General features: G+C 42.7%; 1 long non-coding RNA gene across 1 annotated transcript; it reads left to right on the top strand.

Moving 5' to 3' along the window:
• Positions 1-12834: 12834 nt before the first annotated feature.
• Positions 12835-13540, top strand: LOC119264589. Its single transcript, XR_005131142.1, has 3 exons — positions 12835-12913; positions 13218-13322; positions 13513-13540. It is a non-coding gene; the product is annotated as an uncharacterized LOC119264589 (long non-coding RNA).
• The last annotated feature ends 3667 nt before the right edge of the window (positions 13541-17207 follow it).

The following is a 17207-nucleotide window of genomic DNA, read 5'->3' as shown; positions in this document are numbered from 1 at the left end:
AGGTAGAAACTCACTTGTACAATTTGCCATATAGAGTAGCAGATTATATATTTTAGCCCAAAACAAAAATGCTAGTATCATAATTCTTGAGTGTGTGCATGAACATACTGTGTGTCATGTATGTGTAGTTTCTTGTAACAGTTCTGCTCTTTCCTCAGATTTCTCACTCTGTCTGTGACTATGAGGAGATTACAGACACCAGAGCTAATCCACTTTACTCTACTGTCCAACACCCATCAGCCCCACCTGATCCCCTGAACTCAGTGTACACCACAGCGCAACTGCCATCAAACACTCCTGTCCAGAATACCTACAGCATGGTCCAGCTTCCTAAACTCACCTCTGAAGTCCATGCTTATGCCACTGTGATTTTCCAAAAGAATCCAGATCATCTTATATAGGCATCTGCCATGGTCAATCACCTTCCTCAACTGGAATGACTTATGGAGTACTGATCAGTATAATCCTAAAATCTTCCTTTTTGTTAATTTGATTCTTTTTAACGTTGGTGTAACAGGACTATAAAGATTATATGCAACTGTTGTAGTAACTTTTCCAACGTAAAACATTTTTGAAATTTAGCCTATTTGTCCATCATGATCTTGGCTTTTATTCTTGATGTTTCTTGGCTGCCTCATTTGTCTGTGCTACACCAGCTCTTTACCAATACTCTAAACACTGCCTATCGTAGTGTTGTCATTTTGGCCTTTCCAGAATTTTGGTCTTGCAGTGGTTATTTTGATGTTGCCTTTATAATAAATAATCTTGGATATACTTCAGATTACTAAGCACAATATTTCAATTCAATATATTTATGAATTCAAAACCTGTTCACAACCTCCATTGTGGAAGCTGCCGGCCATAGCTGTGGCCAAAAGCTTGTAGGTGCCTGTTGGGGCGGTAACCCAAGAACCCCCTGGTGGACACCAGTGGTGAGGGAGGCCCACAAGCTGAAGAAAAAGACCTTTTGGGATTGGATGGCCCGAAGAACTCCCGACTCAGCAGAAAGGTACTGACAGGCAAAAAAGGTGGCAGCCGCAATGGTGGCAGAAGTAAAATCCAGGATGTGGGAGGAGTTTGGCGAAGCCATGGAAAAAGACCTTTGTTTGGCTTCAAGGAGGTTCTGGAAAACTGTCTGGCAACTCAGGAGTGGTCGGGGTGGCTGCACCCAAGCAGTATTCAGCAAGGGTGGAGAAACTCTGACTTCAAATGAGGATACTGTCAATCTGTAGAAGGAGCACTTTGAAGAACTCCTTAATCCGGGAGACATGCCTCCCTCACAGGAGTCAGAGCCAGATGCCAAGGTGCTGGAAAGGAGACTCCGACCAATAGTTTAACCTCAGATTGAGGAGGAAGAATGCGGATTCCGTCCCAGCTGTGGAACAACGGACCAGCTTTTCACCCTCTCGCGGATTGTTGAGGGGGCATGGGAGTTTGCCAACCCAGTCTACATGTGTTTTGTGGATTTAGAGAAGTCTTACTCGTGTTCCCTGAGGTATCTTGTGGGAGGTATGGGGTACCAGGGCTACTACTCCGGGCCATTCGATCTGTCTACTCCCAGAGTGAGAGCTGTGTTCGTATACTCAGCATTAAGTTGGACCCTTTCAGTGTTAGTGTTGGGCATATTCATGAACAGGGTGTCAAGGCGTAGCCAAGGTCAGGAGGGCATTATGTGTGGAGGCTGGAGGGTGGTATCTCTGCTATTTGCAGACGATATTGTTCTTTTGGCTGAATCACATGGTTGCCTCCAGCGCTCACTGGAGTGGTTTGCAGTTGAGTGTGAAGCGGTTGGTATGCGGATCAGCACCTCCAAATCTGACTCCATGGTCTTAGCCGGAAAAGGATGGCATGTCCACTCCAGGTAAGAGGAAAGGACCTGCCCCAGGTGGAGGAGTTTAAGTATCTTGGGGTCTTGTTCACGAGTGACGGGAAGAGGGATCGTGATATCGGCCGCAGTCTGGGACAGGTGGCAGCAGTAATGCGATCACTGTACCGGACTGTAGTGGTGAAGAGGGAGCTGAGCCAAAAGGCGAAGCTCTCTGTTTACTGGGCAGTCTACATCCCGACCCTCACCTGTGGTCATGAGCTGTGGGTAATGACCGAAAGAATGAGATCACAAATACAAGCGGCGGAAATGAGCTTTCTTCGCAGGGTGGCGGGCTACACTCTGTTTGATAGGGTGAGGAGCTCAGTCATCCGGGAGGAGCTCGGAGTAGAGCCGCTACTCCTCCACATTGAAAGGAGCCAGCTGTGGTGGTTCAGGCATCTGATTCAGACGCCACCTGGTGGAGGTGTACCAGGCACGGCCTACTGGGACCCCACTAAGACCCCAGGATCTTCCTAGGACCCGCTGGAGGGTCCCTGGGAATGAGCTGGAGGAAGTTGCAGGGGGACAGGGTCATCTGGGATTCTCTGCTCTCCCAACTGCTACCACGACTACCACCACTGGATTAAGCAGTTAACGACGATGAATTAATGAATAAATCAATATATTTATGAAGATGTTACTGTTTCTGCTGTGGTTAAATCTGGTCTATTGTAACCTAAAATTACACAGTGAGTGGTCAGTCATATATGTCAATAATTTGTAGATTTGCTTTCTTTCTTTAATCTGCATATCAAATGCTTTAAATCAGCCAAAACATGTTTCGTGTTGAAGGTTTATGTGTTTAAAGAAAGAAGATAAAGTGTTAACACTGGATTAAAGTTTTTGTTGCAGAATAATTTCATTCATATTTCAAGGCCTGTGCAGAGGAGCCCAACAATCACATAGCACATGACCAGCTGTGCCACAATACATGCACAGACGACAAAGCCTTTCCACTCTGAACAGCCTGGAAGAGTCACACTGCATGGGTTCCGGAGCTGGCCTGGACCAGGAGTTGTAGCAGGAACAAAGACTTGCACAGGAGCTGGAACTGGAACAGGAACTGCAGATTATGTGACTATAGGGAGAACTTTTGTGTAAAGGTCACTTTTGCAGTAGTTGATATAATATATAATTATATATGTTATATAATAAATGAAAAGTTCTATGAGCTGATCAAGGATCAGACTGTCATCTTTCCCGCTAGTTTGGTTTGAACCTTAGGATTAAGTCCTCAGGATTCCAACCACTTCCAGACATTAGTTTATGGAACTCCAAAGCAGATGTAGAAACTGAGTGATTGTCTTGCTTAAGCTTACACAAAAGTTCAGCGTTGGATCATCCCTAATGAGGATGATCAAACACATTTCTGAAAGATTCTAAGACTGTATCAAATGACAGATTTTGCAAATGAGACCGTCTTGCAGTAGCCCAGTCTAAAGCTTTCTCAGAAAGATGTGAAATAAAAGCAGTCTTAGCCTGGTCAGTACTAGTGGGGGAATTACTGAAGTACGCAGAGCACTAACAAAAACCCTCTACATTTACCAGGGGATCCCTCAAACTTGTCAGGCTAACTCACAAGGAATGTAGAGGTTGGGCTCACAGAAACTAGGCTGTTAGTAATGGAAAGTGGGGTAGAAGCAGAAGCTGTTGTAGAAACAGTGAGATGTCACAGCTGAGCAGTAATGTCATTAATTCCAGACAAGAGCTGGGAAAGCTGGGCCTGCTGCTTGCCTTGTTGCTGGACCAGGTTGCCATCTGACTGAGTAACGTCCGCCAGCGCTTGCTGTTGACAACCCATGAGCTGACCTTGGTTCTTCAGGACCTTCTGCCATCTGCATGCTGGTGAAGTATCCTGTAGTGGTAACTGACAACGGAACAGGCCACCACAGAACAAAAGGGTACACCTAAAATCAGGGTCATAAACAGAAAAGGCCTTACACAGGAACGCAGTCAAGAACAGGGATGAAGAGTGCCACCGAAGGTGGATCGTGAGAGTGCTGAGTCATATGATGCAGTAAGGAGGTCTGGGAATTCTGGGAAGCTCATTTGGCTGCAGTTTCAGCCAGGCCAGAGGGTGGCATGGCGACTGTGCTGGTACTTGTGCTTCTCACTGTAGTTGCTGAGTTACAGATTCTGGTGACTTTTTGTGAGAAGAACCAGGGAGTTTCCCCAAAGCCCAAACCACTGTTACATGCAGTTGTGCTGTCCCCATGATGTGTTTCTTGTCCATGTCTCTACATGATTTGAAGCACATGTACCTACACCAAACACATAAATGTTTTATTCATTTAATTATAAGAGGAGTGGAACAATAAGAGTCACACTGCATGGATTCTGGAGTCAAACTGGACTGGGAGTTGAAGGAGGAAGAAACACTTGCCCGAGAGCTGGAAGGGGGACTGGAACTGGAACTGGAGCTGCAACTGGATCAGGAACTGAAGGTTATGTGAGTATGGCAATAACTTTTGTGAAAGGGTTGCTTTGTACTAGTTGATCTAAGCAAATGTAGCGTTCTATTAGATGGTCAAGAGTCAAGACTGTCCTCTTTGCACACTAATTCAGTTAGAACCTCAGGATTAAGTCAGTTTAAATGCTACGAGAAGCACAGATTCATTCTAACCACTTCCAGAGGCCGGTGTATGGAACTCCAAAGCTCTACATTTATCACAAGGTTCCACTTGCCAGGTTTACTCACAGTGAGTTATTTGGGGAGTGGAACAATAAGAGACCATTTCTTCTTGTAGACATGCCAAGTAAGCAGATGGGTGCTTCTCTGTATTTTTATTTTGTTAGACTTTCAGGCCTTTTCACCATTAATGGTCTAGCTTTCCTTATTCAATGTGTAAGTGAATGTATTATGTGCAATGAACTTATGTGAAATGCTTCCTGTGTTGTTTGCATGGTTCTTCACTCCTCGCTGGTGCTTCCCACGTGTTGCTATCATGGCTCTATCAATCTGCTGTGATTTGTAACAACCACAAAGTGGAAGTCACAAAGTGAATCTGCACCCACTGCTTGAAAGAAAGACTGAAACCTGGATATCATGACTGATAAAACGATAGCAGAGACTGAGGGAGGAGATTGATTAGGAGATTTAACCAACACCCACGTTAAACTCACAGAAGCTGTGACTGCAATACACAGGAATAACTAGAAGGGAGTGAAAGACAAAACAGACAACACGGCAAGTGGCTAACAATTCAAATCTAACCATTCTATTCATAAAGTCACAGTGGTGGTGATTATCACTTTGGTTTCTTTGTAATGCTGGAGTATTTCCATTGTTGTCCTAAGAAAGACCCAATCAAAATCTACATGTTAATGTGATCATACATTTTAAAGACTCACGGCAAGTGAATATAACACAAACTGCAGTCAAAAGGAGGCAAGATTGATACAATTGTGACATTAAAAGTATTCAGAAATTACAAGGAGTCCTTGTAAAACCATTTAATGTTTAGCCACAAACATTATCTAAGCTGCCTTATCCTTCTGGATATAGGGGTACATTTTATGTGTAAGGCTTCTGGGTTCTCCTCCCTTGCCTAGCACACTCCAAGACTCCATTTCCCATGATTCCAGTCCTGATAACATCATCAGTTTGAAATGCAATTCCTCCAATCACACGCAACTGCCTCGTTCTCAGTCACCGGAATTCTAATGCAAGTTCATTGTTTGTCTCAGAGCTTAAATAGTCCTTGGTTTTGTTCTCCTCATTTTGAGGTATTGCCAATCTTTTGGACTACTGAGTTGTAGCTCACTGTTTTCTCGCCTTCTGCTGTCTTTTGGATTTTGCTCTTTTGCTTTGTCTGCTTGTCTGTTTTTGTTTATTCTGTTTTTTGACTCTTGCTTGGTTTTTGGAGTACGACATTGGATTTGCCCTGAGATTTTGTTTCACTTGGATTTTTGTACTGACAGCATGTACTTCTCATCTTCCACAAGCGTCTTCTTGTGTTTGTGCAGCGTTTCAGGATAAATCTGGCCAATACAAAGAAAATGGTAAAAGTTAGTTGGGATGGCTAACTGGAGGGTGGTTGGGATAGTCTAGTGGTTAACACCTCTGCCTTCTACACTGTAGACTGGGGTTCAATCCCCACCTGGGTAAACACCCTACACTATACCAATAAGAGTCCTTGGGCAAGACTCCTAACACTGCCTTGGCCTTCCTGTGTAAAATGATCAAATTGTAAGTCGCTCTGGACAAGAGCGTCAGCCAAATGTAAATGAGATACCCTGTAGTTGATTATCTCACATTTAAAATGCATCCAACTAAATATCTTTTAAATCCACCTTCTTTTTTCCCCAAAGATCAAGCCTGTCCCTTACCCTACCATTTAACCTGACCTGACCCTTACCCTAAAACCTAATCCTATGCCTCACCCTAGCCCTAAGCTTAACACTGGTACTAATCCTAACCATAACCTCAACACTATTGAGAATCATCACAGTTTGTTAATAATATGAACTGATATGATCTTTAGATAAATCAACTGGCCACCACCCGAATAAAGTGGAACATTAGACAAGTACAGCTCAACATCTTCAGACAGAGATCAGAGCCACTAAAAGCAAGTCTGAGGAGATCCAGCTTGAGCTGCTCTGAATGTACTGGCGCTATCACCAGCATAACATCAGCTTTTAAGTCCATAGCTCCACCCTCCATTACTGCATGAGAAAACCTGCGACACAGAAGCATGTGCGCGCACACACACACACACACACACACACACACATACATATGCACAAGACATAGCCTACTAAAATAATGACATAATAACCCATGACAACTGAACTATACTTGTTAACTGTAATGTTAAAGCATATAAAAGGACTGATCTACAGTACATGTAGAAAATGTATTACTGTTGTTTAGGTATTCTATTCAAATGGGTCCTCTTTCCACGTTACTCTGTATAAAGGTTTAAGCAACATAAAGATCTCAAAATCCTGTCTGTCTGAAGTGGTCTGTGGTCAGCGATGCTGCTGGGTGGAGCTGTAAGCTGTAAGATACTTACCAGTCAAGCAGGAACCAACCAAAGACGACCGACACTCAGAGAGGACAACACATTACAGAGAAAAGTAGAACTTACATCTAAAGAGAACAAGAACTAACTTATGGAGTTCTACAGATTTGGAGTTGGCTGGAGTTGGCTGGAGATGAGTGAAGTTGAAGTTCTGTTCAGGATGAAGATCCTCCTCATCTTCACCCTCTACCTGATCTCAGGTCAGTTATTCTTCTTCAGCACAGTCTTCGAGTTTTATAGTTATGAAATGAATATTTTTTCCTGCCACAGTCATTTTGATAAAGAACTGTAGATGTGAGGAAATTTGGTTGAATTTAATGAGATCAGAGAGATGAGTGAGACATTTTAATCTGATTGGCAGGTCCAGTGAGCTGCTTTGATGTGATTGGCTACTCAGGAGATAGTGTCATAAACTACTGCAAGCACAAACAGTATGGAGTGATTAATAAATATTTCTGTAAGGAAACACCAAAACAAACACCGAAGCAGTGTGTAAATGAAAGAATTCAGAATAAATAAAGTCAAAAAGACAGATTTTCTCTACGTGACTCCTGTGAAGTTCTTACAGTGATTTACAGAAACCTGAGTTTACAGGATGCTGGATCAAATCGGTGTGGAGTGATTGGAGTGTGGAATCATGTGAAGCTGAAAGTAAAAACAGGTGAGAAACACTAAAATTCTAAAAATTTGTTATTAAATCCTCTATATTTTTTTTCTGAATGCTTTAAAGTCCTTTGGATAACCTAAATAAGTGTACACATTCATTATTTTGTATGATAAACAGATCTGTGTTGTTTGGGGCCAAAGACTGTGCCTGGTTATCTGGGAGAGACTGTCACCATCAGCTGTTCAAATCCAAAGTTGGATTTGACAAGGACATTCACAGAGTCATCCCTTAGCCACTCCTTTGTCATCTTGGCTGTGTGCTTAGGGTCTCTGTCTTTTTGGAAGGAGAACCTTCGGCCCAGTCTGAGGTCCCAAACACTGGATCAAAGTTTCATAAGGAATATCTCTGTTCTTTGCTTCATTCAGCTTTCCCTTAACCCTGACCAGTCTCCCTGTCCCAATTGCTGAAAAACAACCCCACAGCATGATGCTGCCACCACCATGCTTCACTCTAGGAATGGTATTAGGCAGGTGATGAGCAGCATCTGGTTTTCTCCAGACATGATGTTTAGAATTGAGACCCAAAAGTTCAATCTTGGTTTCATCAGACCAGAGAATCTTGTTTCTCACTGTCTGAGCATTCTTTAAGTGCTTTTTGCAAACTCCAGGTGGGCTTTTGTGTGTCTCTTACTGAGGAGATGCTTCAGTCTGGCTACTCTGCCATAAAGTCTAGATTGGTGTAGTCATGGTTGAACTTCTGGAAGTTTCTACCATCTGCACACAAGATCTCTGGAGTTCAGTGTGTCATTAGAAATCATATTTAAGCAACTGAGTTTACCACAAAAAGACTCCAATTAAGGTGGAGAAACATCTCAAAGTATCCCACTTATGACACCAGTGTAGCATCAGCAAAAGAAGAAGAAAAAGATGAAAAAACACAGGGAAGGCAATGATTCTGCTGAGAGAAGTGTTCTTTGTTAAGCACACCAGCAGAAAGGCACATGCAGAACACTGAAACTCTGGGTAGTGACATGTGGGCCTGGGCTTAAAGGTACAGTACACCGAGCTCTGGGTAGTGACATGTGGGCCTGTGCTTAAAGATACAGTACACCGAGCTCTGGGTAGTGACATGTGGGCCTGTGCTTAAAGATACAGTACACTGAGCTCTGGGTAGTGACATGTGGGCCTGTGCTTAAAGATACAGTACACCGAGCTGTGGGTAGTGACATGTGGGCCTGTGCTTAAAGAGACAGCACTCCAAACTCTGGGTAGTGACATGTGGGCCTGTGCTTAAAGATACAGTACACCGAGCTCTGGGTAGTGACATGTGGGCCTGTGCTTAAAGAGACAGCACTCCAAACTCTGGGTAGTGACATGTGGGCCTGTGCTTAAAGAGACAGCACTCCAAACTCTGGGTAGTGACATGTGGGCCTGTGCTTAAAGATACAGTACACCGAGCTCTGGGTAGTGACATGTGGGCCTGTGCTTAAAGATACAGTACACCGAGCTCTGGGTAGTGACATGTGGGCCTGTGCTTAAAGAGACAGCACTCCAAACTCTGGGTAGTGACATGTGGGCCTGTGCTTAAAGATACAGTACACCGAGCTCTGGGTAGTGACATGTGGGCCAGTGCTTAAAGAGACAGCACTCCAAACTCTGGGTAGTGACATGTGGGCCTGTGCTTAAAGATACAGTACACTGAGCTCTGGGTAGTGACATGTGGGCCTGTGCTTAAAGATACAGTACACCGAGCTCTGGGTAGTGACATGTGGGCCTGTGCTTAAAGATACAGTACACTGAGCTCTGGGTAGTGACATGTGGGCCTGTGCTTAAAGATACAGTACACTGAGCTCTGGGTAGTGACATGTGGGCCTGTGCTTAAAGAGACAGTACACCGAGCTCTGGGTAGTGACATGTGGGCCTGTGCTTAAAGATACAGTACACCGAGCTCTGGGTAGTGACATGTGGGCCAGTGCTTAAAGATACAGTACACCGAGCTCTGGGTAGTGACATGTGGGCCTGTGCTTAAAGATACAGTACACTGAGCTCTGGGTAGTGACATGTGGGCCTGTGCTTAAAGATACAGTACACTGAGCTCTGGGTAGTGACATGTGGGCCTGTGCTTAAAGAAACAGTACATCGAGCTCTGGGTAGTGACATGTGGGCCTGTGCTTAAAGAGACAGTACACCGAGCTCTGGGTAGTGACATGTGGGCCTGTGCTTAAAGATACAGTACACCGAGCTCTGGGTAGTGACATGTGGGCCTGTGCTTAAAGATACAGTACACCGAGCTCTGGGTAGTGACATGTGGGCCTGTGCTTAAAGATACAGTACACTGAGCTCTGGGTAGTGACATGTGGGCCTGTGCTTAAAGATACAGTACACCGAGCTCTGGGTAGTGACATGTGGGTCTGTGCTTAAAGATACAGTACACCGAGCTCTGGGTAGTGACATGTGGGTCTGTGTTTAAAGAGACAGTACACTGAGCTCTGGGTAGTGACATGTGGGCCAGTGCTTAAAGATACAGTACACTGAGCTCTGGGTAGTGACATGTGGGCCTGTGCTTAAAGATACAGTACACCGAGCTCTGGGTAGTGACATGTGGGTCTGTGCTTAAAGAAACAGTACATCAAGCTCTGGGTAGTGACATGTGGGCCTGTGCTTAAAGATACAGTACACCGAGCTCTGGGTAGTGATATGTTGGGCCTGTACTTAAAAAGACAGTATTCTTAGTTGTCTTTACTCACCAACTGGACTTCCTCAAAGAGACACTTTGTATGAGTATGTGGTCACACAATATTAGAAGCAGCCTGAGGTCAGTTTCAGCATAAAGAAGACAGGAGTTACCACACAACTGAAACCCACAGACAACAGGCCGTCTGTGAGTGCATCCTCTATTTTTGTTTTGGATGGGGTGCTTTACTGCTGTACTGTATGAACCAAATGCTGATATGACCACAATCACACTCAGTTATTGATTTATTTTTTATCTGGCATGAAAGAAAGGAAGAGACTTTTAAAATTATTTTAAAACTCACCCTAATCCTCATTGTCTCTTTGCTCCGGTCCTCCAGCGTGGAGGTGAAAGGTTACTTTTGACCGCTTGCAAACAATCAACACACACAACTTCTTAAAACTAATAAACCTGAAATGTACGAACGTAATAGTTGAGTCTAATGTATTCATGCTGTATAAAGGTTTTAGTCAACATTGTATGTTGTGAAGCAGTCATTTCCCAGAACAAACTGGTGGGAGGAGCTGAGCTTTCAGATGTCTACCACCACAGAAAGAGGAACAAACTAAACCAGACAGAAGAGGAGACGGAGACACACAGTGAGGACCACACATTACAGAGAAAAGTAGAGTTTAACTCTGAGGAGGAAAAAAAAAGAAACAGAATATTGAAGAAAGTGGGTTTTAATAATCTCACTAAAGCTGAGGTCCAGTTCAGGATGAAGATCCTCCTCGTCTTCACTCTCTGCCTCATCTCAGGTCAGATTTTCTGCTTCAGATTAAGCACAACATTCAGGATTAATGTATTTATGAAGTAGTTTTTGTGTTGTAGTTATGTAGATACAGAATTGTAAATGTGAGGTAATTTGGATGATGTTTGAGATCAGAGAGATGAGTGAGACATTTCATTCTGATTGGCAGGTCCAGTGAGCTGCTTTGATGTGATTGGCTACTCAGGAGGTAGTGTCATAATCCACTGCAGAGATAAGCAGTACAGAATGTTTAATAAATATTTCTGTAAGGAAACACCAAAGCAGTGTGTACATGTAAGAATTCCAAATAAATGGAGACACAAAGACAAATTTTCTCTACGTGACTCCAGTGAAGTTTTTACAGTGATCTACAGAAACCTGAGTTTACAGGATGCTGGATCATATCGGTGTGGAGAGACTGGAGTGTGGAGTCATGATGTGAACATGGAAGTGAAAACAGGTGAGAAATTCTTAAATTATATTAGTTATTAAATTCTCTATACATTGAGTTTCTTCTGAATGCTGAGGTGCTATGAGATCGTTTAGATGATCTAAAAATATTGAAAAATTTATTATTTTGTATGATTAACAGATCCGTGTTGTTTGAGGCCAAACACTGTGTCTGGTTATCCGGGAGAGACGGTCACCATCAGCTTTTCATATCCAGAGGAGTTTAAATCAAACTATCAGTACTTGTTCAAACAGGATGGAGAAGGTTTTACTGAAGTGAACCGAACCTCAGAGACTCAGAGCGGCAGATTCTCCTTCTCTGATGACAGAAGATCTAAAGTTGTCAGTGTGAGGATCAGTGATGTGAGAGAAGCTGATGGAGGAGTTTATTACTGTGGAGTGTGGATTCGAGGAGAGTCGTTCAGTTATTACTCCCTCTACACAGAGACTCAGCTACAGGTCACTGGTAAGACACCCTTTTCTTTTGTTCTCAGAGCTGCAGTTTATGTGTGTAGAGTTGGTGTTCAGAGCACCAGTAAGTTCTCCTGTAGCTTTAATTTGCACAGCTTTGAACATGACTGAGTAAAGTCTAATGTGTTGTATCCTGAGAATATAACAGACCCAGTCCTTTACTTTTTTACTACTTGTCAGTTTGTGACTGGTGGAAGACGAGAAGCTCATTTAGCGACATGTAATACTGAAAGCAGACGTGTTCACTGCAGTCCACGTTTAGTACATTGGAGAGAGCTCTCTGCACCACCGCCTCCTCCCCAGACTAGACACTCACATGCCAGGTTGAGACACCTACACACCTACAACCTACACAAATTAGACAAAAAGTCTAACTTCAGCCTCGTGTGTACGAGTGTGAGTACTTGAATATTGAAATTACTTAAAATGCTCATCCCAACTAGTAGCTGTGATGAATTAGTTAAGGTGAGTTAGCGGTAGCTGAAGCTCAGTGATTACCTGTTCAGGAGAAAATAAGCAAACTCTGCATCCATCTTAAAGTCCTTTTGAGCTCTAATTTGTCTCCATCTTTCGCCAATACACCAGTATGTACTCGCGTTTCCTGCATATCTAGTTATGGAGCTTTATGGAAGAATGCCGAGGCTTTTTAGGTTGGGACAAGCTTGTCTACTTACTTCCATGGAACTTCACACAGCACACTGTGTTTGCTTTCTAACGGTTTCATATCTGACAACTGGGGGTGTCGAAACGGTCCTGGGAAATGAGCAGTGGGTGGCATCAAAGTCCTCAACATGAACACACTTTCTATCTAGGAATGGAAATTTCAAGAATGTGCTGGCTTTAGCTTTGTTGTCATAGAAACCAGTATTATAATATTTAATGCAGTGTATTTTTCACTGTATATTTCATTCTAGCAAAAGAAACATCACCTACTCCAAAACAACCACCAACAGTGGGACCGAGCTCAGCAGCATCACCAACAGGAACCACATCTGATGAACATTTCAGTGAGAGTGATTCATTATTCATAACTTTCTATTTCATTCTATATTCATGTTAAATGCCTTTAAGGTTCCACACCTGAAACAAGATCCGATGTGGAGCCAGAGGGTTCCTGATTTGATCTCAGGGTGGGGACCAGGATTCTGCAGGTTCTTATGATCTAATGCCCTTCATGACATCACTACACCTCCACAGAGGCCTTCAAACAGAGCAGAAACTGACCAGTGACCCTGCTGTGTTAAATACATGTGATGAAATGTAAAGACCTGGTCGTGTGTGAAGATGTGTTCGTTCTTTATGTTCCCTCAGCTTCAGGTTCCCCTGTGATCATCATCACTGTGTGTGTCTGTGTGGCTCTGCTGCTGATTGGAGGATCAGCACTGATCTATAAACTGAGACGCGACAAGCAACAAGGTGCTATGACACACACACACACACACACACACACTCACACACACACACACACACACACACACTGAATGTGGAATAGAGCAGACAGTAGAAGCCCTGCAATACTTACTCACATCTAGTTAATTACCATCTTACAAACACTCCCTCTAGTGGACACAGCATTCTGTAGGTGATGGTTTCTCTCTTTCTACAGGTTCCTCCTCCATCAGCAGAAGATCAGGAACAACTAACACAGTAAGTGCATGTGGTTTATGAAGCAAAACACCCAAGTAGCTTTGAATCAGTGGTTACCAGTCCTCCTCCTGGAGATCTGTCTTCCTGCAGTGCTTATTTAAAAATCTAATATTTTGAAGTAGTTAATTAGCTGCTGTGGCAGATGGTTGGAATTAAACCCTGCAAGCAGTTCAGTTTCTCACATTTATAAACAGACGGTATTAAATCTGATATCTTTGACAGAACAGATGTGATACATGAGAATGTCTGATACATACAGAAGTTTAAATGAGAGAGTATGTTAAAGAGTATGTTGAAATCCTAGCACACTTTTAGGTAATATGTAATCTATAAAATGATCATCGATTATTTGATCATTTGAATTTACTGTGTTTCTCTAATTTCAGGCTGATTCTGATTATGAAAATGATCCACCTGGGAACCAGAACAACATCAACATCGGTCCAGTCTACGAAAACCCGAAACCCAACACCAACCAATCAGATTCAGTCTACCAGAGTCTAAACCCCAACACCATCCAATCAGATTCAGTTTACCAGACTCTAAACCCCAACACCATCCAATCAGATTCAGCCTACCAGAGTCTAAATCCCAACACCAACCAATCAGATTCAGTTTACCAGACTCTAAACCCCAACACCATCCAATCAGATTCAGCCTACCAGAGTCTAAATCCCAACACCATCCAATCAGATTCAGCCTACCAGAGTCTGAATCCCAACACCAACCAATCAGATTCAGTTTACCAGACTCTAAACCCCAACACCATCCACTCAGATTCAGTTTACCAGACTCTAAACCCCAACACCAACCAATCAGATTCAGTTTACCAGACTCTAAACCCCAACACCATCCAATCAGATTCAGCCTACCAGAGTCTAAATCCCAACACCAACCAATCAGATTCAGTTTACCAGAGTCTAAACCCAACACCAACCAATCAGATTCAGTTTACCAGACTCTAAACCCCAACACCATCCAATCAGATTCAGTCTATTAGAGTCTGAATCCCAACACCAACCAATCAGATTCAGTCTACCAGAGTCTAAACCCCAACACCATCCAATCAGATTGAGTCTATTAGAGTCTGACTCCCAACACCAACCAGAGTCTAAGTCCTAACACCATCCAATCAGATTCAGTCTATTAGAGTCTGAATCCCAACACCACCCAATCAGATTCAGTCTATTAGAGTCTGAATCCCAACACTGATTGACGTGTCCATACTTTGATATCATTATTGAATCATATTCAACCGATTAATTGAAAATGACCAGCATAATTACTTATTGTTTTGTGTTTATCTGTAACTTAAGAAGCATTTTTACATCATGAAAGTATTAAAAAGCTCTACAGTGGAGAGCTATTGATGAATTGCTATTGATTTCTACTTCAAACCTTTACTCTCTAACCACCTCCACTCTGCCTGCAGCTGTTTTACCTGATTTTTTACCATTATTATCTTATGATTATTTAATTATCTATTATTATTCATATTCTATTGTAATTATTCTTATTATTTTAATTTATTGTATTATTTTAATTTATTTTAGTTTACTTTTTGTTTTTATTCTCCTATCATTTTCATTAGATTTTATGAACTTTTTCATTTTAGCCATGTTAATTAGTTTTATATTTTTATTGTATTTTTATTATTCTTTTAGTTTTTATACTTACCTGATTTGAATGTTTTTTTAAATAACTTTTTCTTTTATTATTTGATATGTTCTTACACATTACACATCCCTTGTTCTGTATCAACTTGGTAACATTGTAAATGAGGGTCACCCTCAATATCCTCTTGAAATTAAATAAATATTGATTGATTGATTGATTGATTTCTATCTTCCCACATGGTGTAAAACCATTTCTGTTTTGCTGTTCTTGTTAGTTATAACTGTAAACATATATCTCTGTGTTGTCTTGTCTGTCTGATTTGAGCTGAGTAAATGGTTTATTCAAATTTTGTACTATATGTTTCCTGAATTATATTTCATGTGGGGGAAAAAACAGTTATATTTTCTTTTCTATGGGAGCTATTTTTCTTTTATTTATTTATATAGTTTGTTAGTTTTTCTCTTTATGTGTCGCCCCTTTTTTTTCCTCCAGAGGTGCACATAAGTGGACATTCTGGCTGTTTTGCTTGCTGATGTACTGTAAAATGAATGCTAACTAATACCGAGCTCTATAAACCATATACAGTATCAACTGGCTGATTGTGGCTAATCAGTGCTGATGATTTGATGCTCATTGGGGCTTCTACTAAGTCATAATACAAATGCCAGATTATCTTCTCAGCATTCACCATCCAGAGCTCTATCTCACCATGCAGTATCCCTCACTTATCCAGCTAACTTTAAGCTTAGTTCCATCTAACCCTGGTGGCAGTGGAGGCAGCGTCTTCTTCAAAAACTCCTCCTCATGATTCCCATGATTGGCTGATCATCATGATCATCGTGCATTCATGTGAATGAGGTTTAATCACAGTCTGAGTATCTAAACCAGAGTTAAACAGAGAAATGTATGAACTGCTGTTGTAAAATGAAATACCAGCTGTGATTGTTAGATTTTGGGAAGCTGTCTTAGTTGAATCTACTTTGACAGGCAGAACTGAGATTGACCACTTCTTCTAGTCCAGCTACCAAACCAGTTCCATAATGTCAACACCACAAAACCAGGGATTTGGGGTTACGAAGCCACCATGGAAACCTCACTGCTGGGAGAAGTCCTCAAAGGAGAGAGGACTTGATGGGAGGAGCCATCACTCAATCCAGGTCCCCCAGCAGTAACAGAGCCAGTTCAGGGCCCTGTTAAAGGGACAAGCTGGCTGGATGGGGAAATGTGGCTGGTGGCTGGTCACCTGTATGTAATTGTCTACTTATATGCCTTTTATCTTCAGTGGAGGAGGAGACACCAGAGAGAGGATGTTTAGAGGCAGTAGAAACAAGCCAAGTCCAAGAGACAGCCGAGTCTTTGTTTTGTGTCAAGAACGTTAAGTACAAGTTGTGCTTGTACGCAACAGGGCAGGACGTGTTTGTATAAAAGAAGGAGTGCCCTTCTTTCTTTGTGCAGAAGACTTAATAAACTCTTTGATTGATTAAGAGAGTCGTTCTGTCTTCCTGCACCGAGCGCTCTCGCTGAGACTGAGACTTTCCACAGGACAGGTGATCCACTCTCTGGTTCCTCTTCATAAACGGACCAAAAACGGCCGGTCCTTTCAAATGGTGACCTCCGACGTGTTCTCTTCACCCAGGTAAGTCCAATTAATCTTTTTTGGACCTCTACCTGGTTGTCGAGATCACCTGGGTGTTCAGAGCGAACCGACCCAGCCCTGTCGGGTGGGCGGGAGTACGAGAGTGAGAGTAGAGAGGGTACATTTAAACCTAAGCGCTTAGTGGGAGACAGGGAACGTCCTATAGTGGAAACTCTCAGTACAGCTCTCACTGTATTTTTCCATACTGGGCACGTCATTCCAACCAGAGCCGGAAGAGACACCGGCTGCATGGATGCGTAGATGTAATTTGGGTTTGTCCAACCTAGCTGGTTGGAACGAAGGTAATCCGCAAATACCCGCATACCCCAGGGAGGGCACTTTCGATGTGGGCTATTTGGGTTCCGCACATCGCATGATTAATGAGGGCATAGTGGATCCCG

This window comes from Pygocentrus nattereri, chromosome 12 (genome assembly GCF_015220715.1).
Source record: "Pygocentrus nattereri isolate fPygNat1 chromosome 12, fPygNat1.pri, whole genome shotgun sequence".
NCBI classification, from domain to species: domain Eukaryota; kingdom Metazoa; phylum Chordata; class Actinopteri; order Characiformes; family Serrasalmidae; genus Pygocentrus; species Pygocentrus nattereri.
The sequence above is the reverse complement of the archived record's forward strand: the minus strand, read 5'-3'. Positions and strand labels throughout refer to the sequence as shown.